The sequence below is a fragment of the Camelus ferus genome, chromosome 12, assembly GCF_009834535.1.
Source record: "Camelus ferus isolate YT-003-E chromosome 12, BCGSAC_Cfer_1.0, whole genome shotgun sequence".
In the NCBI taxonomy this organism is placed as follows: domain Eukaryota; kingdom Metazoa; phylum Chordata; class Mammalia; order Artiodactyla; family Camelidae; genus Camelus; species Camelus ferus.
The window spans coordinates 729,517-753,531 of NC_045707.1; the positions used below are offsets into that span (position 1 = coordinate 729,517).

Consider the following 24,015-nt stretch of genomic DNA (forward strand, 5'->3'; position numbering starts at 1 on the left):
TTTCTCGTTCGGGGCCACCTAGTTTATACTCTTTTGTTACAGCAGCCACAGGAAACGAATACAATCCTCATCGTAATTCTATGAAGACTGGGTACTAAAAAGTCAGGTTTAACACATAAGAACATGGAAGTTTAATTAAAAGCAAATAATGCCAATAACAAATGCCAATACAGTCTAAATGCTTTACATGTAGTAACTCACTTAATCCCCACAAAGACCCTAAGCCTACATCAACCCCAGGAAGCATTCCCACTTTAATGAAGAAGAGAGTAAGGCACAGAAAGGTAGGTAATTTGCCTAAGGTCACACAGCTTATAAGAGGTAGAGTCAGGATTCAAACCCAGGCCCAGAATCTGTGCAGATACAGAAGAGTATTGAATCTGGACTTGAACTCAGGTGCTCTGGTTTCAAAGCCCACATCCTTCTCTCTTCACCTGCCCAATAGAAAGCTCCATACTGGCTGGCCCTTCAACTGCTTATTTGACGACACAAACAAATTAACCAAATGAGCAGTGGCTTGCACAGACTGCATTAGCTCAAATTAAATTTAAATTAGTTCATTTTAGCAAATAAGACTGACCCAAGCCCACATGGGCAACAGAAATCAGGAAAGGAGTAACCACGTTACCTGGATCCTAAGCAAGCAGTGTGACATAAAGCTTCTCTCTTACAAATCTCTTAGGTACTCAGTCATTTCAGTAAACATTTAAAAAAAAAATTTTAAACATAGTTTAATTTTTTTAATATTTAAACTTTCCAAGGACATAATTTTTAAAAGCCTAATTTTATTCTGGGAGCAGCATACACTAGGGACTCCAATGCATACCAGAACCTCAAGAGAACCTGTTTCCTTTTATTTCAATGTTATGTACAACCAGGAGAAATGTATTACTGTTATTTTTCTTATTTCAGTAAACATTTAATGAGTGCCTACGATATGCCAGGACTGTGTCAGCTAAAGGCAGCATAAAAGACACAGCCCCAGCCCAGGAAGGACATGGAAATGGTCAAATTGCCATAAATCTTGGTAAATCTTACATCTGAAGTCAGAACAGAGGTGCCATTGGAGGTGCTGTTGGAGAACCAAGGACAGATGCCTAAATCTGCCCAGGTAAACAGCACATGGCTTCAAGGCAGGTGACATCTGAACTACGTCTTCAATTTCAAGCTTATTTCTTATTGTTAGGCTAATCCAACTCCATGCCCCAACACACACACACACACACACACACACACACACACATCTCTTTCTTTCCTCCCTCTTCCCGTCTTTGTTTTCTTCTCTCTGCAACTTTTCCCCAAAATACTAGATTGTTTTCACTGCATGAACCCACAGGTGTCCTACAGGATATGCAGCAACATTCAGTGTTCACGATGACTAATCCATAATGAAGGGAACAGAGGTCATTGGTTACCTTCAGAAAATATTATTTTAGCGTCAGAGCCTTGAATAACCATAGTTAATAGATAACTAGTGATGGTTAGTGTTAATTCAGCAACACTTTCCCTCATTAGACTATAGAAATAGTCCACTTCTGTATCAACAGAGTAGGAGAAAACAGCTCTGGGAAAAGGGATGGGGATGGGGTGGTGGGAGGTATGTCAGGGAGGTGGGGACAACGGTTCCTGGGAGCCAAAGAAGGGTCTAGAATAGTGACATATCACCAATTTTCAGCTGGCCACTCGCCCACCCATAGGGTCACCCCACACACAGCAAGCTGGCATGGTCATCATGTGGCATGTGACTTGGCAGAAAGCATGCAGGCTCTGACGTGACCCAGCCTCTGTCACTTCCCCTGTAAATGGAGCATACAGCATCTGCCTTACAGAATCATTCCCAGATCAAGTGCACCAGAGGTGCTCAGGGCCTTGCAGAGCACAGAGGAGACACACAATACACATTAGTCACAGCTGTTACTAACACAGCCTTCACTGTCACAGAATTTCACAGGCTGCCTAGGCAAACAGCAGTGATTATCCTATTCCTTCTTCATTGTTATCATCATTATTACCACCATCTTCACCACCATCATCACCACCATCATCACCATCATCATTACCACCATCTTCACCATCATCACCATCATCACCATCTTCACCACCATCTTCACCATCATCACCATCATCATTACCATCTTCACCATCATCTTCACCATCATCATGACCATCATCACCACCACCTTCACCACCATCACCACCATCTTCACCACCTTCACCATAATCATCACCACCATCATCACCACCATCTTCACCATCACCATCACTACCACCATCTTCACCATCATTACCATCATCACCGTCATCATCATCACCATCATCATTACCACTATCATCAACACCATCATTACCATCATCATCAACATCATCACCACCATCACCACCATCACTACCATCATCACCACCACCACTGCTGCCACCACCACCACCAAAGCTGTATAGAAGTTTTGGGCAAGTCATCCACATTCCTGGGCCTGAATTTCCACACCTGTGAAACAAGTACTCCTGGAACATGGGGACCAAATGCAAAGTGCGTACACAGGGAGGCCAGGCCCTGCTCACACTGGGAGCTGGCCGTCTTGCAGTGAATCTGGGGCCATGGTAAAAAGCCATGGAACTGGCCTCGCTGGGAAAACAAACAAGTCTGTTCCATTAAAATCTGATCCTCTGAACAGAAAACATGCCCACTCACCTCTGCCCTGCAACCGGGAGGCCGCCCCCCAAGAGGGTGAGGAACTGACCGCCTCTGGCAGCCACGATGACCTCCTGGAGCCGCCAGAATCCAGCCTCAGTGGGACAGGCGAACTAGCGCCTGAAACGGCTGGACTCTGGGTGTGGGTTTCTTATTTCTGCCCTGCCCACAAAAAGCCCTTGGATCACCGGGAGTATTTCTTTTTTTAACCCCTGGCATGAGCAGCGCACGATAGGGGCACGCCCCCGTGAGCTCGTGCTGTTCCCAGACTAATGAGACATGGTGAAGTTTATCGTGTGGTCTTTTCTGAAGGGTGTCAGGCGGTGCCCTGCTCCGGCACCCAGGCCAGCATTCCTGGGGAGCTCGGATGCGGGAAGCAATCCTGTAGACCCAACCACAGAGCAGCCCAGCTTCAGCAAGCTCATCTCCCACCGGCCTGCGAGGGGACATGGCAGGGCCAGGGAGCACTGAACTGGGACCAGGAAGCTTTGCCACTGATCAGCTGCGTGGCCAACAGTGGGCCTCCGCCTGCCCGTCACAGGGCTCCATCAGGTGGCACTAAAACTTGTCGAGGTCTCATGTTCACACACATTCTCTACACACGTTCTCCCATAGCTGCATCTCACGCTCTTCCTCTCCCTCTCCCCTCCCAGCAGGCCTAGGATCTGCCTCCCACTAGTCCTGCCCCATCCTCACATGTCACAAAAATCCAGTGCAAGTCACCCCGCACCTCCCCTCTCCTCCACCTCCACCCCTGCCCCATCCCCTCCCCTCTCACCCTCCCACGCTGACACTTCTCCCCTACCCTCCACCACATTGTTATTTTTTTCTCTCTCTCCCTCCTCCCTTCTGCCTCTTCTCTGGTCCAGTTTTCCCGCCTCTGCTCAGGGAACTTAAATGAAAAAAATAGTGTATTATTTCCACAGGCTGCACTGTGCCGTCCCATCTTTGTCAAACCCGAAACCTCATCTTTCCTTGCTGATTTGGTCCTTTGTTAAGAGTCGACAGGGACACCGAGGACTGGTCACAAGAGGGACGGAGGGTCAGGAGGGCCCAACCAGCTGGGGTGACAAGCACTCTTCCCGTTAAGGACACAGATCGCAGACACAGACGAGAAAGCGGGTCGTCCCTGCTCCTAAGACTCCACCACAAATGTTCGTCAGCCCTGGCGAGAAAAGCTGCACATCGGATTTGCTCTGACCTCCAAACTTTTTCACAAAGGACGTGACCCGAACAATAAGGCAAAGGAGCTGGAGCAGCTGGGATGGGGCAATGCACTCAATGGACATTAGCTACGTTTATTATTTTAAATGAGTCATAAAATAATTAGCATTTGTCCTGTTTTTACCAGAACTGGTTTTTTTTGGGGGGGAGGGGGGTTGTTCTGAAATAAATGTAATCTCTAGGCAATAAATCCTGAGTAAGCCAGTAATAGGTTTACCACCCATTCACTGGAAAGCATTCCGTCAGGCAGCTCTGGGTTCAGATTCCACCTCAGCAACTTACTGGTTGTGAAATCCGGGGCCAGGAACTGACGCTGTCTGTGTCTCCATTTCCTTGTCTATCAACTCAGAATACAAAACTGCCTAGAACACCTATGACTGACCCCGTTCACATCCTCATCATCATCATTATATGAATGTTTCTTGAGATTTCAACATGTCAGACAGTGAGCTAAGTGCTTTATATGCATTAACCCATTATACTACAACTCTAAGATGTAGGGACTGTTGTGAACCCATTTCACAGATGCACAGAGAAGTTGAGTAACTTGCCCAAGGTCACACAGCTGAGCAGCAGATGCAGGCTTCACCCCAAGATTGTCTGGGTCCAGAGTTACCCCATTCAGTCTCTGACATTAGGCCCAGTGGCCGGCAAGGAGTAAATTGTTCAGCAACTCACTCGCTAGGATTATAATGATATTGGCTTTAGTTTTATAAGAAACATTCCCTGCAGAGCAGTGATTTTATTTTGTCTTTTTGAATTAAATTTCAGTCCTAGAGGCACCAAGCCCAGTGTAACTGCTTACACTTCTGCCTGCTATCCACTCCTGTCATACTGGAGAGAAAGCCAGGCTCCGGCAACTGCCCGTGTGCCGTTTTATGGGTCAAGCTGCATTCGGGCCATAGAGGCTGCGGGGGGGATCTCCACTCCAGAACTGCTGGCAAATCTCTCCGTGGCTGGGGCCAGTGACAGAATGACAGCCACCACCTGTCCCTTTCGACCGGGGGGGGGGGGGGGCAGAAGGCCACACGACAGAGAGAGAGAAGCTCCTTGTCCTGAAATACACATATGTCCACCCACCTCCAACCATTCCAAGGGGCCTCCAGGCTGGGCAGAGGCTGCCCTCCTCCCAGCCACATTCCCCGCCTGACCCGCTCCAGCTCCGTCCTCAGCGCAGACAAGCGCTCAAGTCCAAGGCGCTCCAGGCAGCAGCCCCAGCCCCGCCCTCAGGGCGGACCAGCGCATTCAGCTCTCACTTGGCCACACAGAGCACGTTCACTTCTGAGGGAAAAAGCCCATCTGACTGTTTCGTTGAAAGCTTCCCTCGCCAGCACGTGAGGGCATCTGTCAGCAGCAAGTGGGGACGGCCAGCCCCAGGCCTGCCCCCCAGCCCCACCCAGGATGGGCTCTGTCAGCCAAGTCCCTCTGGCAGGTGCGGTGTGGCCTTCAGCCCCGGGGCCCGGGAGCCTGCCCTGGGGATAAAGCTGGTGTAGCATCACGGCACCCGCCCCAGGATACTGCTCGGTCCAGCAATCGCAACCTCAACATCCCAACCTTGGGGTTTTAGACACGTTCTAGAAGAAAACACAGGGAACGGTCAAGAGCACAGGCTCTGGAGCCTTACAGCTCCGGGTCTGAGTCACAGATCTGTTCTCAAGCCCTGAGACCCAGGCGAGCCATGTCGTCTCTGAGCATGGGTGCATGAAGGTAGTCCGCAACCGCGTGTGGCTACTGAACACCTGAATTGTGCTCTAAATGTAAAATACATACCAGATTTCAAACACTTGGCATGAAACGAAGAATTAAAATATCTCAGTATCTTTTTAATACATTTTGCCTAGACTGACCTATGATGATTAAAATTAACTTCACCTATTTCTTTTTACTTTTTTTTTTTTAATGTCGCTACCGGAAACTTTAACCTTACGCACGTGCCCTGTATTGTATTTCTACTGGGCAGCACTGTTCTAGCTTATCCAAGTATCTTCCTACACAAAGGCAGTTCCCTCTTTCAGAGGGATTTTCATCCCAGTTCTTAAGATAAATGTTTCCTACGTAAATACATTTTAGACCAAGTTCCATGGAGGTAGAGACGAAACCCAGAAGTGATGAAGTGACTTGTGTAAGGGCGTGTGGCTTACAAACTGTGGAGTCAGAATCTGACTCCAGGTCTTGCTAAATGCTGAGCTCTTCCCAATACTGGATACTAATTCACCCCTGTCTCCAAGTCTGCTCCTTAAAACAGTGGCCTCCCCACACTACCACCCCAGAAAAGAATGAAGAGCTAACATTCAGCTACCTGCCACGAGGACCACCAGTGGGTGGCTGTTTCAAAGGGTACAGTTGTTTGATACCTCAAGGCTTAAACGGGGTGCGGGTAAACGTTTGCAGAGATAAGATCAGGATGTGTGATAGTCCAACACCTTTGACACCTGGCCCCAAATGACATTTCCAGTCTCCGCTCCTTCTTATGAAGGGCACACTCCAGGAACCTGGGATTCCTCAGTACTTCAGGGCTCTCAAGGAGGGGTCACCTTGTATTTTTGTTTTGAGAATCCGAACAAATTTTTATTTATTTATTTATTTATTTATTTATTTTTATTGAAATACAGTCGATTTACAACGTGTCTGTGTACAGCACACATTTAGTCTCTGGTGTACAGCACAGTGTTTCAGTTGTACACATAAATATATTCTTTTTCATTATGGGTAACTACAAGATATCAAGTACAGTTCCCTGTGCTAGACAGTAGGTCCTTGTTGCTTATCTATTTTATGTATAGTAGTGTGTACCTGCTAATTCCAAACTCCCAGTTTATCCCTCCCACACCTTTATCCCCTGGTAAACACAAGTGTGTTTTCTATGTCTGTGAGTCTATTTCTGTTTTGTAAGTAAGTTCATTTGTGTCATTTTTTTAGATTCCACATATAAGGGATAACACATGGTATTTTTCTTTCTCTTTCTGGCTTATTTCACTTAGTATGACAATCTCCAGGTCCATCCATATTGCTGCAAATGGCATTATTTCATTCCTTTTTATGGCTGAGTAGTACTCCATTATATATATACATTCACATACACATACACATACACATACACATACACATACACACCACATCTTCTTTATCCATTCATCTGTTGATGGACAATTAGGTTGTTTCCATGTCTTGGCTACTGTCAATAGTGCTGCTATGAACATTGGGGTGCGTGTATCTTTTTCAAATTAGAGTTTTCTCCAGATATATGCCCAGGAATGGAATTGCTGGATCACAGGGTAAGTCTATTTTTAGTTTTTTAAAGAATCTCTATAGTTTTCCATAGTGGCTGCACCAAATTACATTCAGGAGAGGTGACTTTGAACCAAGCATGCTGTGCCTTATGTGAACTAAGAATAAATCATCCCAACATCCCATGAGACGTGGACTCTTTATGTTCATTCTACAGACAATCAAACCGACTCACAGGAATGTTCCGTGACTTGCCCGGTCACTCAGCTAGGAGGTGGCAGAGCTAGGATTCAGTTCCAGTCCCTGTAACGACAGATTCCCCCTTCATTTAGGCTCCTGTGGTCCCCTGTGCTCAAGTGCCCCTTTCCTGCAGCAAGGTCTGGCTAAGACCACCTTTTCTGTGAAATCAAAAAGGCTCTCTCTCTTTTCATAAAACCAATCACTCCTTCCTTCCGTCACCCATGAACTTTAGACACCATCTACCTTGTACTTACCCTGAAGTGTCAGAATCCACTGCTTACAGGTCTGTTACCTCCAGGACAGCCTGTGCCTCATCATGGGACACGTGATGCCTGATCCACGTGTCCACTTCAGTTCCTGGTACAGTATCAGGCACACAAGCATCACTCAATACATGTCTGTTGATTGAATGAAATAACCAACCCCCCATCTTGACACCCCGGTTTTTGTTCTGAGTCCCTCTTCCCCACCAGCTTCCCTCTTCTGTATTCCTATGGTCCTCCCCATGGGTGGATTCCTCCACCAATCTGTTTGCGTGGAGAGAGGCCAAGTGCGTTACTTTGACTGTAGCTTGGTAACACCAACTGTCACCTCTCCACTCTTATTAATTGCTGGGTTAATCAAGCACTCCAAAGTGTGCCCAGCCACACGCCCATGAAAGCATTTCTGGATGGCCAGGAAAACAAACCAGGTTTAAGCTGAAGCAAAAGACATCATCTCACAGCTGCCTGGACCACGCACGACTGGCCCTATTTTTCAGAATGTCTGGGTCTAAGTCAGATCAGATGGAAGAATCGTCTTGGTCAAAATCTCAGCCATCCCCGGCTTCTACACGGCAGACAGGTATCAGAGTGGACTCTTATGTGCTTTCTCACTGAGCCCTTGCACGGTACTATGAGACTGCTGTTCTTATGCTGGCTCTCAGATAGGGAAACTGAGGCTCATCTGAGAAACAGACTGCAGATTTGCCCAGGGTCACCAAGTGGGATGAGACAGAGCTCACATCCCAACTCGCTCCTCATCGCTGCAAGAGTCATGCCGAATCCCCGCCCTCTGGGACCCGAAGGTCACAGTCTTGCCTCTTCCGTGTGTCCTGGCTCACTGACTGGCCAGGTTCTGGTCACTGCGGGACTGCCTCGTGCACTTGACCTTTTCTTTGCTCTGTAGAAGTTTCACCTCCCCTCCCAGATGTCACAGGTTAAGATGTTCTCATCTGAACCTTGAGCAAGAACATGCTTCCCATTTCTGAAAAAAACTTTCCATAGCAAGGTCTTTGCTCCCTCTTAGGACACAGGCATTGGGTACAGGTACTTCTCTCTCCCTCACTCATACCTGCTATGCACCCTTCTGTGGGCAGTGAACACAGAGGTAGAAGGACAGAAGAAAGAGGGAAAGACTACGTATGTCCATGTACTTTTTAGGCTGCTGACTGCAAAGGATGAATGTTATTCTTCCCAATTGTTCCCCTTCTACTTTATAAGCAGCTTTTTTTTTTTTTTTTTTTTTTTACATTCAATAAAGATGACACAGAGGCCGCCGGGCCACCTTGTAATGACATATCCTGACAGGCTCCCATATGGAGAGTCTAACATTCCAGATGCCTCCCCATGTACCAGGTTTCCAGAAGCACAGTTACTAGCCCCCTGGGGCCGGAAAAGGAGTCCCTCACACAAGGCAGGCTCTCTGCACATTTTCCTGCCCAGCTTAATGAGCAAACCGCTCCAAACCCGCAGCAGCCCGGGAGCCCCCAGGGGTTCCTGTGCTGTGTCGCCAGGTAAAGTCACCTTCGGCTCTCGAATGAGCAGGTGGACAATTTGAAGGGAAGGTGAGCACCTGTGTAGGAAGCCTGACCCTGAAGCCTCACCACCTGGAGAGGAATTTGAGAAATGGAAGGTAAAACAATTTGGATGACCAAGTGTCCCAAACGTGGGTAATAAACGCACCCTTTTAAAAGGGAGGGGGAGCTGGTTTAAAAGCAGAGGTCTCATTCGATGAAACTATATTTCAAGTGCAAATGAGCAAGGCTCAGAATCTTGGCAAGCTTTTGTTTTATTTATCCTAAAAATATAAGCCCCACACTTCATTGATTGATTTTTTTTTAAATGGAGGTACCAAGGATTGAACCCAGGACCTCATACCTGCTAGGCACGCGCTCTGCCATGGATCTCTACCCTCACCAGCAGCCCCCCAATTTAAACAGTGTTGCTCCCTCTTCCAGAACACAGACTACAGACCCATGGATCCCATTCTGAGAAAGACCCATCTACCGGGTCCAGTTCACCACAGCTGAGCCTGGAGGGTTCAAGAAACAAGTGACACTGTATTGTTAACAAGGTGTTAAAGGGGCAGGGGACGAAATAGGGGCCTGACGTCAGTGACTACCCCCCTGCGTGTGGACACATCCACACTCACCTCTGGGACCGGTTCCCCAGGATGCTAAGCAGATGCTGCAAAAGCCCTCAGGCCCGTAACAACCAGAATGGACAGATGACATGGAGCCCAGTCTCCCCCAGAGCAGGTCCAGCCAAACGCCTTTTCTGCACCAGCAAGGCCGCCTCTGTCCTTCACTGCTCCCTGTCCTTCTGCATAAAGACCTACGGCCACTGAGCCTGTGTCTAAGGCTGGCCCATTCGCTATGCACCTCTGCCAGGCCGCTGGCACCCCTGTCCCCAGCAGTCAGAAAGGGGCCGGGGACGGAGGCACAGGAGGGCTAGGAGACTTCCTCACAGGGGACATGGTTAAAGCTTAGGAAAAACACCCAGGATGAAATTCCGTGAGGAGAGTGGGGGGCTCACTCATAAGTAAAACCCAAACAGCAATGCTGACCCTTGTCACATAAACTAACAAAGGAGGGGGGACAATGCACTTTGCAGATACGAGTTCCACGCATTCCACAGAACAATCAAATGCACTCAGTGACCTCCCTCCAGCATCTCCAGCAAACTCCTGAGACTCCATCTGGGTCTGGCCCCAACAGGGGCGCATTCCGCACTCACAGAAAGGCGCCGAAATGTTTATTTTCTTCTGTCATCCTACTTTCTTTGCTAGGATTACCTCGAACTCCAGGAGCCCCATAAGTATGGGGACTCCAACAGACGGATCTAGCACTCTTTTTAATTTACTGCTCCATAATCCAATTTTCCTCCGTTGGACCACACGTCGCCCTGGCCTCTTCACAAAGCCACAGGGGCCACGGGACGTGACATACAGCTGGATGAGTTATGTGGAAAATGGGAAAACAGTCAGTCTGGGACCCGATAGCCGAATCAGCAACATGAGAAGGTCGGGATAGGACTTGTTTAAAGATCTCCTCGGCCGCCGGCCCTGGAGGAGCCTGTGCGGGGGGGCGTTATCTTTACATTTCAGGCTCAGCAACGTAAGAGCCTCCCTGCGTGATACGATGGAAGGGGTGAGGCAGAAACCTGTAACGCCGGCTGCGCGGGGAAGTACCCCTCCAGGGTCAGGCCAACGCTCGGCTGCCACCTCGTAACCACCCTGCGAAGTAGGTTTTAGTGTTCCTGTGGCAGCGCTAGAAAATGCAAATTGAATGAGAGCAGGTAGCTCACCCAGGGTCACAGGGGAGGTAAGCAATAGAGACCCCGCATCACCATATCTCAATGTCACCTGTCACTGTCGCCCTAGCCGAGTCACCCTTCTCTTCTGCCTGAGTCAAAGCCCCCCCACATCAAAGCCCCTGCTTCCATCTTTGCTCGCCATGGGTGATCCTCAACACAGGAGTGGCCCCAGGGCCCCTGATAAATGAGCAACTCGGGCCATTCCTCCAACGGCCCCAGCCCACGAGGGCCTCAACGAATGGGCCCTCATTCCTCTCTGACCTCATCCCCCACAACTTTCTTCTCTGCTCCCTCCTCGTGGTCTCTCAATTAGCGATTGAGAAATGGCCTCAGGGCCTTTGCACTTACCCCAGCCTCCTCCATGTGAGTCTCCATGACTCATCTCATCACCTTGTCAGGGGTGTGCTCAAATCACCTTTCCTGAGCATCCTCTGTGACCAACTTAACACCTGCAAACTCTAACCCCCTCCCACCCGACACACACGCGCACCTCCCTCCCTCCCATCACTTTACTTCTTGCATGTATTAGTCTGTTTCGGTCTCCCTCAGCTAGAATATAAGCTCCCCGAAGACAGGGAGCTCTATCACTCCGTGTGTATTACTTAGAGCAGTGCCTCACACATAGCAGCAGTCAGTAAATGTCTGAGATGAATCAAAAAAAAAAAAAAAGATTTAAAGGCAGGTGTGCCACAAGGTGGTCTCTGCTCACAGTACCACCTCTCCCCTCCCAACCTGAGTGTCAGCTCCATGAGGGGGGATCTGAGTCCCCAGAACGGGCCTCAGTCCACACGGATTCCTCCCACCGACTCATCATTACTGAGCTGTCCCTCTAGGATGTGGGAACGCATCACTCTGAAGAAAGCACTTGTGCATTTGCCAAGAACGTGGTCCTGGCCCACCGCACGCACGGGTCCTCTGCTGGCATCACGGAGCGTGCTCTTCACATCACGCTGCGGGCGAGTCCGCCCAGGAGAAGCTGCCCACTTACCAAACCCCACACCTCCCCTGAGGCCCCGGCACCGAGCCCGCCCCGGCAGAGAAGCCAACACGGGGAGGCCTGGGCCGCACCCGAGCCACTGTGAGTGTGGCCAGTGTGTCACCACCACACGAGGAATCAATCAGTGGGAGCCAGGCAAGGCCAGATCAGGGAGGCCCCAAGGCCAGATGCCACTGTCCCGCGGGGCCACCCGATTGGCTCACACTGCTGAGGGCTGCCACCCAGCCTCTGATGGGCCTGCCGCAAGTCATCATCCCAGCCGCGGCACACACGCCAGAAGCCAAGGGTTGGTGACGGGACGGCCTCCAGGCTTCCTGACGGCTCAGATTCACCTCCTTCCTGGCTCTGAAGCCCCAGCTCCTTATGAGGGCCCTTCAGGAGACACCAAACCCTGAGAGGGTCACCCTGAATTATAAACTCCCCCATCAGCCTCTCACGTAAGCAAGCAGCCAAAGTGAGTGACAGGCGGCACCCCTCCTCTCTGATCCACAGGGCGCTGCCCTGGGCAGCCCTGCCCCCAGCCCGGGGCTCGGCAAAGACACGTGGACCCAATACATCCCTACTTCTCCCTTTGCGTGAGCTTGGCCATTCCCCCCAAGGCCACCCCTCTTACACTACGTTCCTCAGACTTGAGTGACCAGGAGCCACCTGCATAGAAAAGAAGTTGGCAAGGAACTCTGTTTTGCCTTAAATTGTTTTTATTTCAATTTTTTGAGCATTAAAATGTAAAAGATTAAAATACAAAAATTCACATAATATTCACTGAGTGCTAAGTGTCAGGCACTGGTTAAACGGTGCAGGACACAGCAGTGCGGACGGGAACAAAAGGACACGCCCTGCCCTCAATAAGCTTCCAGTCCAGCAATTAACCAAAGAGAGAAATGAACTAAAATGTCCCACGTAAGCCATAAAAATCAACTGGGAAAATGACCTGAAAGGTCTTTAGAAACACAGAAGGCAAGTTTCGACATGGGCGAGGTGGTGAGAGACAGGCTGAGGGAAGACTAAATAGAGAGCGAGGTGAGAGCAGGAGTGGCCCAGGATGGGGGTGGTGGGGAAGGAAACAGAATTCTGAGCCAAGAGAAGAGACCTCAGATGAGGGACACGTGCCCAGGACTCATGGCTCTAAAACACCTCGAAGCAAAGCAAACTGACAAGGTGCCTTTTTCTTGTTCAGTTTAACATCAAAACGAGTTTCAACTGACTGAATGTGATAATGGATGCTAAGCCTAGCCCACCACTTTCCTGCGGGAGTCTCGTGCAGCCTGCTCAGGTCAGCTGGGTTCTTCGGAGGCTGGTGCCCCCAGCCTCATGCCTTCCTGACGCTGGAAGCACTGTGAAACCACCCGGACGCCCCCTTCACCCCTGCCCGCTTTGTGAGCTTCCCTCCACTGAAGAGGTGCCGTTTGGTGCCAAAGCACTGACTCACCGGTGCCAATCCAGCAGTGTTTGGTGACTCAGGGTCACACTGGTGACCCAGAGGATATTTAGATTAACTTGAAATGACATGAAAATGTCAATTAAAAAAATGTAAATGGAAGAACAAAATTCAATTTAAAAAAACAGTGACTCAAGAGAACACCTACAACGTGCAGGAACCCTGAGAAACAAACTCCTAGAAGGTCATCTTCTTCCCTTCCATTTTGTCCAAATCTTCTATGATCCCCCCAAAACCCCTCCCTGCAGTATCTTCAGCTGTTTCTCCATTCCCCTTCTAAGCCAAAAAACGATGTGCACTTGGTGGGTCAATGTAACAAGGGTGTTTATGGATCACAGATGGTGGTGAGAAAGTGGCCAAAGTTTGAGCCCCTCCCACCTAAAAAGCTCCTTCACATACACCCTCACACAGTCCTCACAACAGCCTTGAAAACACATCTCACCCTTTCAAGAGATGGGAAAGCTGGTGGTGTTTTCAGCAGCTTAAAGTCAGCCGCACACTGAGTCAAGGGTCCGAATTGAGGTCTTGCCTGACCCTAAAGAAAATCCCATCTTTTGAAGCAGGACTGGTCGCAGTGAGCCGATGGGGACCACCTGCCTCTCAGAATCTCCCTGAGCTCTCTCTAGAAGTGCCATGGTTCTTTTAATTACATGGGCTCTTCCTCCAGCCCCTTCATTCAATATAAATGAAAACAATCCTTATTCCATCACATCGTCCTCCCAGGCTTGTCAGGTTTGCGAGCGTAGCCGTCTGACAACTCCCGGGGCAGAGGCCCAGGAAGGTAACTCCCATCCCAGATGCCTGTGTACCGCCCAGGACTCCTCAGCATCCTTCATGACATCCTTCTCGATGGGAGAAGAGAAAACGCATGCTTCGGAGTCCATCCATTTCATAAGTTTGAGATTTTGGAGCTGGACAAAGACACCTTTGGAAAACTCTGCAAAACGCCTTCCGTAAATAAACTTTGTCTTTTTTCGGGCTGTTTGGAGGTTCCAGCAGGGCAGAAGCCAGGCTCTCCTCAAATGGGACGTCTGTTCCCATAATCACAACCAACTTATGTCAACATCGCTGATGGAGAACATTCCATGTGGGGAGGTGGGCTCTCGGGGTCCTGCAGGGGCTCACCGACAGGTAGGAAAAGAGACCCCACCAACGCTCAGAGGCACCAACTTACATGAGACACCAACGTCACAGACAGGCTCCCTGCTGCCAGTGTCACCACAAGATGCGGGGGTCCTTTGAATGAGGTCTTTTTAAAAGTTTTTTTGGTGGGGAGGCAATTAGATGTTTTTTGGTGTTTTTTTTAAATGGAGATTCTGGGGATCAGACCCAGGACCTCATGCACGATAAGCATGCACTTGACCACTGAGTTATACCCTCCCTCTCAAATGAGGTCTTGAGTGGAGAGTGGAATCGCGTGATGAAGATGGAGGAGGAGAGATGTGAACAGAAGTAGATCCATTCACTGGGCATTTACGGAGTGCTCAGTGTGCACGAGGTACTAGGCTTTTTTAATGCCAGAAATACCGTGTGGTCCAGGAAGGCAGACACAGTCCCTGCCCCTGGCACGTGTGCAATCCCACAGGATAAACACACAGGCCAACAAATTCCCCGCCACGTCAGCGCTGAGAGGGAGCCCCCACCCACCTCCAGACCCACCAGCTCCTCCTGGGGCCAGGGGACAACAACGGTGGGTGGCCCTGCACATGGAAGGGATGGGGGCCCAGGGGCCCGTGAGTGCCTGCTGTGCGCCAGGCAGTTAGTACAGCCCAGGGGAGGGGGGAAGAGCATGTGGCTGGGAGTTCAAATCCTAGCTTCTCCCCCCACCAGCCCTGTAATCTGGGGCAAATTATCAGTGTTGTAAAATGGGGTCGTCGTCATGTCGATCCTATCACAGGGCTTTTTTTGTGACTTAAATGTCAAACAAATCCATTCATACAGAGGTTTAAAAGAGTGCCTGGCACATAGTTTGTTTTTTTTAAAAAAAAAAAAAGAAAAAATGCTAGCTATTTTTTTGAAATGAACCTGTACAACCCTAGGATGTGGGTTTTTTTTTTTTTTTTTAGTATTGAAGCACAGCTGATTTACAATGTTGTGTTAGTTTCAGGTGGACAACAAAGTTATTCAGTTATACATGAATATTCTTTTTCACATTATTTTTCATTGTTAAGTCCATACAAGATATTGAATATAGTTCCCTGTGCTGTACAGTAGGTCCTTGTTGTCTGTTTTATACATAGTAGTGTGTATCTGTTAATCCCAAACTCCTAATTTATCCCTTCCCCTTTGGTAACCGTAAGTTTGTTTTCTATGTCTGTGAGTCTGTTTCTGTTTTGTAAATAAGTGCATTTGTATCATTTTTTTCGATTCCACATATAAGTGATATGGTGATATTTGTCTTTCTCTGTCTGACTTAACTTCACTTACTGTGATAATCTCTAGGTCCATCCAAGTTGCTGCAAATGGCATTATTTCATTCGTTTTTACGGCTGAATAATATTTCTAGGATGTGGACTTTATCCCTATTTCACAGATGAAGAGACTGAGGCTCAGGAAGCAATTAAGGAACTTCACCAAATCTCACAGGTAAATGCTGGAGCCGGGATTCAGATCTGGGTCACGTTGGGAGTCTTCCGTGTGTAGTTTCAAAAACCTCAAGGTTTGGGCTACCATGGGCTATTTCAGGTTTACTATCTATCTGTAGAATTCCTCAGACGATTCAAGAGGACCATCATCTTGATGATTAGCCAGCCTCCTTAGGCAACAATTCCTCAAGTTCTTTAGAACAAAGAGGGTCGTAATTCCTTTCAGTTGCACTGCCTCGGTCTCCCCAAAGTGACCAGCACTAGGGAAGCTGGAAAGAAAGAGGTTAGCAGACTCTAGAGATTCCAATGTTCACAGTTTTATTGGTCACAGCAGCTCAGAAGGTTCACCGCCAGTGCCTCCCTCATCCAACAGGTCAGAACAATAAACATTTATAACCGAGCAGCCATCGTGTCCCAAAAGCCACGCGGGCTGCTGTAAAGTCACATCTCCTCTGCACTCTGGCCACCTGCTCCTCCCTTATCTAATTCAGACTCCTCATTTGAGACTCATTTCAGAGTTTACCACTTCCAGAAGGTGTTACCTTTCTAGGTCATATCAAAGGCATCTCCTTTGTAGTCTCCCAAATACTTACAAATATTTCCTCTCTCTCCATCACGGACTTGCCTCATTGTCTTATAAGGATCAGTCCAAGAATATGTCTCCTTAACCACACTACGACTGCCATTCTGATGTGAATGACGCCATCATTCCTTTTAAGAGATTTATTCATATTTTCCTTGAACAGACATCTTTTGAGCACCTACTACGTGCCAAGCCTCATGCTATGTGTTAGTGATAGAGAAATGAATGGAGAAGATGTCGATCTAACAGGTGAGACAGGGAGTGGAAGGAGACTTTGATGTCACTGCATGGCTTTAGCAAGGAACCTACTCTCGCTGGCTTGGTTAGTTTACCTGGAAAATTGAATGAACATTAGCATCTATTACTGTCTGTAAGGATGAGGATGAGGATTACATGAACTCATGCCCACATGGTGAGCAAGCACATCCAAGGCACTCAGTAGGGAGCCAAATACAGGTTGGTAGTTTGGTTACTTCTTTGTGATGAGCACTGTAAATACTGGTTATTATCAAAGAGGGGTGAGGTGGTGGTGCCTTCTGATACCAAAGTAGCTTTAAGTCTCGGCTTTTTTTTTTGGTACAATGAAAGCAAAGCAAAGTCATTAGCTATTTAATGGGAAATTGGTATCATGCATTGGCTTTGATGAGAAATCAATTTTGAAACATCACATATTTTAAACTCAGAAAACTAGTCAATGCTTCTCTAATCTAAATTGTGATAACGTAGTCTAAAACATCTTTTCAAAAGACCACCCCATCCTGAGGCTTTGTCTGATCACTCACCCAGAAGACTCTGCCCTCCTTAAACTCCCCTGACCGAGTCCCTTTCTTAGGACAGGCAGCACTTTCTCAACCCCACCCTGGCCCTCCCACCACCATCACCAAACCCTTTACCAAGACTTCTTTCATACAGGATGCACATCAAAGAGGAATCATATCAACATCCCACTGCACCAGCCAATGACTGCATAATCACGCCATGTAACACATCACCCTGCAAAGCAGTGTCTTGAGGCAAGTCATTGATTTTCACTCATGCACCTGCAGGTCAGCTGGGACTCGACCGACCTACGGTGGGACTGGCTTTTCACTGAAGACTCTGGGGTTGGCTGGGCAGCTCTGTTCCAAGTGTCTCTCATCCTCATCCTGCCTCTCCTTGGGCAACAGGCTACCAGGGTATGCTGTTCTCTCAGCAAAGGTGAAGAGGCAAGAAGACAAAAAAAGGAGAAACACTCAAGGTCTTCTAAGTGCTAGGCTCTGACCTAGTACACCATCCCCTCTGCGTCATCCTTCAGGTCAAAGTAAGCCACATGGTGAAGCCCAAGTCAAAAGCTGCAGAAATATAAAACCACAATCTTTGGCTAGGAATTCAGAAATGCGTGAAGAATTGGGGTCATTCATATAAACAATGAATCACATCCACCACCCAGGTGTCTCATACATATAAAATAATCTTCAGGTACTGACTGAATGAATGAATGAATGAATGAGTGAATGAATGAATACTGAGCAAATTTCAGAGTCCTGTCAAGACACACGACAATTTAGCAGCAGCCCTTGTGAATCCTAAATCTGGTACATCAGTAACACTCGTCATTAAATACTAGTTTGCGACAGGTCCCTAGACTCCACTGTATGTTAGCTGGATAGGTGGAATTTGAAGAATTTGTGTATACACATTGTTATGTTTTCATGGATCTCTGACTGTGAAATAAATCTATGTATCCATTTACACTTGGGAACCCACATGCACACACAAACACATCACACACTCTCAGTAAAAGAAAAAAAAGCGAGACTGTTTTACATACGTGGGGTGGGCGAGGGAGGAGATGAAGAGGGAGAAGGTGAAGAGGTGACTTTGAATGAAACCTACAGTGGTTAATTTTCATTTAACTACCTAGCTGAGACTAGAGGTTCAGCAGAAGCACATTAAAGTCCATGAACTTATAAAATGATGCATTATTGAAGCCACAGCAGGAGAAAGGGCTTGGTTTAGAAGACATAAAAGACCGAAGTCGGCTGAAATGTAGTTTTCCATTACAAGGTAACTGCTTAAAAAAAAATGCATTTTAATTGAGAAAGAAGACACTGGCGCCAAGAGGGCAGGCCAAAGAAAATTAACCCTTGGCTCTCCAGTCCTCCTGCCCCAGGAAAGCTTGCAGTTCTTTCCAGGGCTCAATCAAAGAAATAAATCTTAGATGAGTCTATTTCTCCCTCTGGGTCCTGCTGACACCAGCTACAAGCCACCATTTGCTCATTCTCTCAACAAATATTTATTGAGAGGCTTCAATGTGCAAGACATAAAGGGACAAGAAACCTCTGTGATCATCGGCTGACCATCAAGAATATTACACAGCATATGAGCAGATGGTGATGACACAGGAAAAAACAGAGCAAGGAGGTGGAGGGTGGGTGGAGTTAACAGAGATACGTATTTAAATGGGGGGAAACTACCAAGTTTTTCATCTCCCATGGTGACCTTAGGTTCTCAGGCTTTAACTCTGAAAAGCTTTTTAAATCAGTCAATCATCAGATGAAGCTGTACAAAGCACCCAGGACAGGTAAATTATCACGTCCTCCACTCTAGCCGACTCATATATGGGGTCCCTGCCCACGAAGTGTTTGCCGTCAAGAGGTACCCGAGTGACTTGGGAAAACCGCAAACCCCAGATTTAATCACAAACTCTAAGCAGTGGGAAAAGAGAGGCCGTGCAGACACGAACAGCTGACTTATTAAGGCCTCTTGGGTGCGTGTCCTAACCCCTCCATCCCTTTCACTGTGTGTTGAGTGAGAAGTGAGTTCATCGCACTGGAGATGCAGGGATCTATCAAATCCATAGTAAACCATCCGCTTGCCTTGCTGGGTCCCCATATTGGGTCCGAGAAGCCATTTCCATGGGCCTGGATCCACAAGTCTAAGGCTGTAAGCACACAAGGCCTGCCTCTATATGGGGAAGGGGAAATGTGGGTGTGTGGAGACCACGACCCCCTCCTCAGCCTCTGTCTTTCCACCTCCTGCCCAACTGCCATCCCACAAAGGTCTTCCTTCCAGGACTGTGTATCTCGGATAATTATGCTAATCTCCTGTGGAATCTTTTACTCTAGTGCCCAAGCCACATCCTAACTCAGTCGAATCAGTTCTTCTGGGGGTGGGGCCCAGCATGAGTAGATCTTACAGCTTCCCAGATGCCCCTAATACACAGCCAAGGCTGAGGACCAGTCACTCTCCCTCTTACCAGGGCAGCTAACCCCAGTTGGAACCTCCGTTCCTGACCACGTGGTCTCCCTCCCTGTTTTAATTTAAGGTTTCAGCTCTGCCCCCAACAGCAAGTTGTCCCCCTGTGGTCCATCGGGAAAGAACCATCAGAAACCTCCAGGTGGCCTGTGTGCAGCAACTCTATTTTCCAGGCAAAACGGGGACAGGGGATCTAGCAGAAACACTCCTGGACTCTTCCAAAGCAGCAAGCCCAGGTAAGTTAGAGCTCAGTTTTGCAGCTCCAATCCTGGTTTGGACACACACAAGCTCCACTGTGACCTTGGACAAGTAAGTGAACCCCACTGCATCTCAGTGCGCTGCTCTGGAAATCGGGCACCGTGATCCGACCTCGTTGGGGTTGACAGGAAGACACAGTGAGAATCGTTAATCAAGTGTGTGACATACAGCCAGCCCCTCGAAGTGGCAGGGCTCTTACTAATTTATTGAAAGGGAGAAAAGTTTATATACCAAAATAAAATACCGGGGACAGCTTCACAGTTTATGAGGATAACAAAGGAGGCAGATAATATTTGAAATCAGACCCACTCCAGAAAATCGGATTACCCACATTTTGTGTAGTGAGCACTGTCACCGAGAGGCAAGATAAGGGTGTAGCCAGTGCTTGAGCAAGTCAGGGAGGGAGAGGAAAGCTCACCTGCACATAGGTGAACTGGTACCCAGAGTCTCAAGACTCAAGTCACTGCGCTAAAAACTACTGCTCTTCCCACCAGCAGGGGATGGGACACACCCCTCAAAATGCACCCAGAAAGCACAAGAGAACAGGAAGGAACCAGAGGATGAAGTGGCTCTAACAACAAATGTATCTGAACATCAACATAAAAACTAGGCTATGCATGCACTCCCAGTGGACAAGAAGAGGTGATGGGGGCCCGAGGCGTCCAGGGTGGAAAATGAGGATGCAGTAAATTCAGAGAAGGCTCCTTTGAGGCTCCTATTAGTTACCTGCTGCTGCGTAACAAAGTACCACAAAGCTGGCGGCCTGAAACAGCACACCCTCTCCCAGTTTCTGGGGCTCAGTGGTCTGGCCGTAGCTTGGCTGGTCTTCAGCACACAGACTCTCAAGGCTACAGTCCAGGTGTCCCCAAGTGGAGGCTCGAGGGGAGAGTCCACCTGCAAACTTGGGGGCTGGCAGAATTCATTTTCTTGTATCTGCGGGACTGAGGGCCTTACCTTCTAGCTGGCTGCCGGCAGGGGGTCACCCTCAGCTCCTCGAAGCCACCCACAGTTCTTTGCCAACGGCCTCAAGCCAGTGAGGAGAGCCCCTACAGCAAGTCAGCCAACAAATGTAATCACAGGAGTGACGCCCCATCACCTGCGCCGCGGTGTATCGGCCGGGCAAGTCATGAGCCCTGTCCACTCACACCCAAGTGGGTGGGACCGCACAAGGCCATAAATATCAGGACCTGGGGATCCCCGAGGACCACTTTTTTTTTCATGGTGGTAAGGTATAGCTAACAAAATTTACCATTTTTAAGTGAGTAGTTAGTTCAGTGGCCTTATGTACATTCACACCATTGTGCAACCACCACCACTGTCCATCTCCAGAACTCTTTTCATCTTCCCAAACTGAAACTCTGCACCCATGAAACACTGAGTCCCCAAGCCCTGGTAACCTCTATTCTACTTTCTTTCTCTGTGAACCTGACTACTCTAGGCACCGCATGTAAGTGGAATCATAAGTACCTGTCCTTTGTGACTGGCTTATTTCACTTGGCATGATGTCTTCAAGGTTCATCCATGTTGGCTCATGTATCAGAAAACTCTTCTCATGGGACCTAATTAAACTTGCAAGCTTTTGCACAGCAAAGGAAACCATAAACAAAACAAAAAGACAACCTATGGAATGGGAGAAAATATTTGCAAAAGATGAGACTGACAAGGGCTTAATTTCCAGAATATATAAACAGCTCATACAATTCAATAAGAAGAAAACAAACAACCCAATCTAAAAATAGGCAGAAGATCTAAACAAGCAATTCTCCAGTGAAGACATACAAATGGCCAATAGGCACACGAAAAAATGCTCAATATCGATAATTATCAGAGAAATGCAAATCAAAACTACAATGAGGTATCACCTCAGACCAGTCAGAATGGCCATCATTCAAAAGTCCACAAACGATAAATGCTAGAGAGGGTGTGGAACAAAGGGAACCCTCCTACACTGCTGGTGGGAATGCAGTTTGGTGCAGCCACTGTGGAAAACAGTATGGAGATTCATCAAAAGACTAAAAATAGACTTACCATATGACCCAGCAATCCCACTCTTGGGCATATATCCAGAGGGAACCTTAATTCAAAAAGATACATGCACCTCAATGTTCATAGCAGCACTATTTACAATAGCCAAGACATGGAAACAACCTAAATGTCCAGCAACAGATGACTGGATAAAGAATCTGTGGTATATTTATACAATGGAATACTACTCAGCCATTACAAATGATAAAATGCCATTTGCAGTAACATGGATGGACCTGGAGATTTTCATTCTAAGTGAAGTAAGCCAGAAATAGAAAGAAAAATACCATATGCTATCACTTACATGTAGAATCTAAAAAAAAGACATAAAAACTTTTTTACAAAACAGAAATAGACTTACAGACATAGAAAACAAACTTGCGGTTACCAGCATGGGAAGGGAGTGGGAAGGGATAAATCGGGAGTTCAAGATTTCCAGACACTAACTAATATATATATAAAATAGATAGACAACAAGTTCGTACTGTACAGCACAGGGAACTATACTCAATACCTTATAGTAACTTACGGTGGAAAACAATATGAAAATGAATATATGTACATTCATGTATGACTGAAGCATTATGCTGTACACCAGAAATTGACACAACATTGTAAACTGACTATACTTCAATAAATACATATGTATGTATATAACAACAAACAAAGAAAACAAAAACAAAAACAAAAAAGAAAACCCTTCTTTTTAAGGCTGAATAACATTCCACTGGATGGGTATAACCACACTGTGTTTTTCCATTCATCCATTCATAAACATCTTCCACCTTCTGCCTCATGTCAATAGCACTGCTACCAACCTGGGTGTACAAGTACCCATTCAAGTCCCTGCTTCCGGTTCCCCGGAGTATATACTTAGAAGTGGAATTACTGGATCATCTGGTACCATGGACACTGTTGAGGCCCACGTGTGCCTACATTGGGGAAGAGTGGCTTCGGAGTCTGTTAAGTCTTGACAGGAGCAGAGGGAGAGGAAAGGGTGCCCAACTACCCAAGAGCAGTGTCACGCTGTCGGCACCACCTGTCCCTCAACGGCGCCGCTGCCTTGCTAGAATGTGCAAACTCAGCAGCGTTTGCAGCACCCCACCCACGGGCCCCAGGGACACCGTCCACCCCCAAAACCCAGCCTTAGTTTGCACTCGACTGCTGCTATCACTGCACATTTGAAAGGAGTCTTTTTCTGTTCTGCTGTTTTGAGTTTTCTATAATTAGATACTTACTTGCTCTCTCTCGGTATTCAGATAAGCTCACAGCGAAAGCGAGAGTCTCTCCCAGCCCCGCCATGGGGGCCGAGTGTGGATGCAACACACCAGATCATCTTGCTCAGACCAGACCTGACAGTGGTCCTCCAGGAGAGGTCCTCATGGGAAGAAACGCATCAGAAAAGACTTGGAGCTTCTTTTCCAGCCATCTCCCCCTAACTTTTGCTTCGTGGAGTCCTCTGCCCCAAACTTGGGAGGTTAGGGGCAGCTCTGTAGGAAGGAGTCGGTTGGTTCTTTGAGATGCTCCCTGGAGCCTTCCAGCTCCTGTCCCCCAAAACCCGGGAAGAAGCTGAAACAAAACCTCAGGGTGGCTCACTCACAACTTTGAATGAGACACACCTATCTTTGCAAAACAGCTGGTCACCACGATCAGAACGTGTTACAGCTTTCCAGTCAAGGCCATTCGGTCTGAAAACCTCCCACATCTATGCCTGCCTTCTTATTTTGGCTTACCCAAAAAACTGCAAACAGGACACTCTCAGGAGTGGTACGTGAAAACAAAGTCCTGGGGAAATCTGTGGTCACAGGCAGAATAAGGGGTTCCGAGGCAGCCTGGCTCTGCGGCGGCAGCTGGGACGGGAGGTGCGATGGGAACACACGAGGGCGGGAAAGAAGCCCTTGCCTCCATCCACTCCATCTCAGCCAGCGAAGGTGAA

The 24,015-nt window shown here is 47.9% G+C and overlaps 1 protein-coding gene across 3 annotated transcripts in view; it reads right to left on the reverse strand.

Annotated features, from left to right (window-relative positions):
• LARGE1 (LARGE xylosyl- and glucuronyltransferase 1) overlaps window positions 1-24,015 on the reverse strand; it is a 491,672-nt gene that overhangs the window by 446,629 nt on the left and 21,028 nt on the right. The window contains exon 1 of one of the 3 annotated variants that reach the window (XM_032492099.1): window positions 2,690-2,829. The exons of the other annotated variants lie outside the window; for them this stretch is intronic. The gene's annotated coding sequence lies outside the window, so the exon portion shown is untranslated. Of the gene's footprint in view, window positions 1-2,689; window positions 2,830-24,015 lie in introns of those variants that run through there. 3 annotated transcript variants of the gene reach the window in all.